This window comes from Bidens hawaiensis, unplaced genomic scaffold, assembly GCF_021521415.1.
Source record: "Bidens hawaiensis isolate Kalapana, Puna unplaced genomic scaffold, B.hawaiensis_p1.1 tig00020951_1, whole genome shotgun sequence".
In the NCBI taxonomy this organism is placed as follows: Eukaryota; Viridiplantae; Streptophyta; class Magnoliopsida; order Asterales; family Asteraceae; genus Bidens; species Bidens hawaiensis.
This window is the reverse complement of record NW_027493238.1, coordinates 220,317-223,003: the sequence shown is the minus strand read 5'-3', so window position 1 is coordinate 223,003 and position 2,687 is coordinate 220,317.

The window sequence follows — 2,687 nt, the reverse complement described above, 5'->3', positions numbered from 1 at the left end:
GGGTTCGAGTATGGACCGGTTTGGGGTATGATCGGGTATTGGAAAATCGGGTATTGAGAGAAATCGGGTAGGATTCGGGTAGGGTATTGAGGAGAAAAACTCAACCCTATGTACTCGGGTAGGGTATGATCGGGTTCGAGTATTGGAACCGGGTATGTGTTCGGGTATTAATACCCGGTTTTGAATTTATAATTTTTTATACATTTTTTAATTTCGTTTAAAATTTAAATTTGCATTGTAATTTATAAAAATAATTAAACTATATTACAAAAACCTTAAATCCACTTAATTACAAATTATTTACTTAGTAACATGCATTTTACAAAAACTTAAACATAAAAGTTGTGAAGTAAAAAGGAAAATTATACTATAAAAACTCATATATTATTTCGGGTATTAGAAAATTGGTATCGGGTATCGGGTATAGGGTATTACCAGGTCCGGATATTTACGGGTATAAATCGGGTACGGTTCCGGGTATGGGTATTGACCTCAAAATGCATACCCTATCCATACCCAACGGGTAGGGTCGGTTCCGGTTTCGGGTATAGAATACCCGGGTATAAAAAAAACGGTTCCAGGTATTTTTTCGGGTCCGGTTTCGGGTACGGGTTTTTTGTGCACCTCTGCGTACGGGTCTTCTCACTCTTATTTATTTAGGCCCACTGCTAAGTGCCAACCAACAAAGTCACTTAGCCCACACAATTGCTTAGCCCACTCTCTTCTAATCCAGCTCATGTTTTGTGAATTAGTATTTGTTTTTAATAAACTTATTGCTTGTGAACGATAACTAATGCAATTTTTATTTTACCCAGTTTAGTAAGTTGATTATTTATTTCCTTAAATTTTATTTATTTTCTTTTACAATTACAACACACACACTGCGTAATTTTACACCAACTAATTAAAATTCACCTAAATTCCCACAACGTGGTTTGAACTTTGAACCCTCGCCACTTGGTTAAGGGAAATTCATCAATGTTGTTGGATCAAAGTCCACTTGACATTAAATATTAGCGATAAAAAGATTGTTAGAAGCTGTAATAAATATCTTAGTTTAAAGTTTTGAAATGTTTATATATAACTAAAACATAACAATAAAGCCATCTGAAGTTTTGATCATATGTAATAATTGTAAAATAAACTCAGAACTACATAATATGAAATCATAAGTAGATATACCACTTGTGTTTGTTGTCCTAATGTCAACTATTAACTTTTATGTTTTCGTTTTCTTCTTTACAAATTGTCTCTCATCTCATATTTTACGCTCCGGTCTGACTTCTAGCGTTCGATCTCCTAAGTCCTACCACTCATTCAACATGATTTAATCAGGTCAGTAGTACATATTAGAGATGATATCCAACAAGGATAAGTAATATATTCTCTAGTATTAACTCATGTATTCTATTTGTAGGGACACTAGCTAGTGTTGGAATTCCATAGAATATAATTGGTATAGATTTTGCGTTAAATTAGCAAATGTTATCCTGGAACAATTATATTAAATTTATTTGTTACATAAGCTTACAAAATCTGCCAGTCTTTCAAATACCTTTTTGACAAATTGCTAAGCTTCCTGGAATTAAGATGAAAGCTTTGAAATCTTGCACGTTTGAGTTTTAATGAATGAATATCTCCAATTCCATTAGACGATGTCATCTAAATTTTAGGTTTGCTTGAGTATTAATTAATTTATAAGAAAGGTAAATATCATTAGAAATAAACATGTTTTCTATTTTTTTCTTACAAACTAGAAAGGTCACTTAGTAATTTTGTAGCCATTAAAGTCTTGTATATGATATTTGAACATAATTATGACTTTTTAAAAACAATTTAAACACTTGAGTGTATCAACTAACATTTGTCTTTGACATAAGGATTGAAGTGAAATGTGTGAGAAAAGTTTGTGGGAAGTTTGTATGTATTGCTAATGTGTCATATGAGTAGGCATGAAAATCCATAGTCGGCCAGACCCTATGGATCGCCAAAACGCACTAGCCAGAGACGCCACAGTACAACGCTTTCGGGCGGTCTCCTTTTCGGCGTCCCCTCCCATTGCAAGTTCTCTAAGGCAGTAAAAATGACCTTACTATTAAAACATGAATCTCATACTTCTCAAACAACCCAGAATTCCTATTTGCCTCATATCCAAACAAAGCTTCCACTCTTTATCCTTACAGAGCAAATTGAAACCCTCAGAAAAAGAAATTATTCTTTTCATAGATTTTCAAATTTTATCAACTTATTATTCCAATCGATTAAAGGCCTAATCCAGTAATCCCATAAATTCCTCATCCCTAAACTGTATTTTGCTACCAACAAAAAAAGTATCATCCAGATGTTTATTTAGTTTTTAGTAGATCTACATGTTATTATGACATTTTCTTGTAATTAATCTTCCAACATATCACCACCACTATCTCCATCTTGATTCTAGGTGTCACTTAACCACAACACTACAGTTCCTAGTATTATCAAACCGCCACTGCTATACAACGCAAGATACGACCCTTAAAGGTGACCCGGCTTTGTAAAGGAAACGGCTTCTGATGTTAAATAAGATGCCTTGTAAACAGATGAAAACCGAATTCTCCGTAGCGACCACACCCTCTTTATGTTTCCACGTCTAATAACAAATATTTATTGGAAACATAAAAGATCCTCCTCCTTTTTCTGTGAAACAT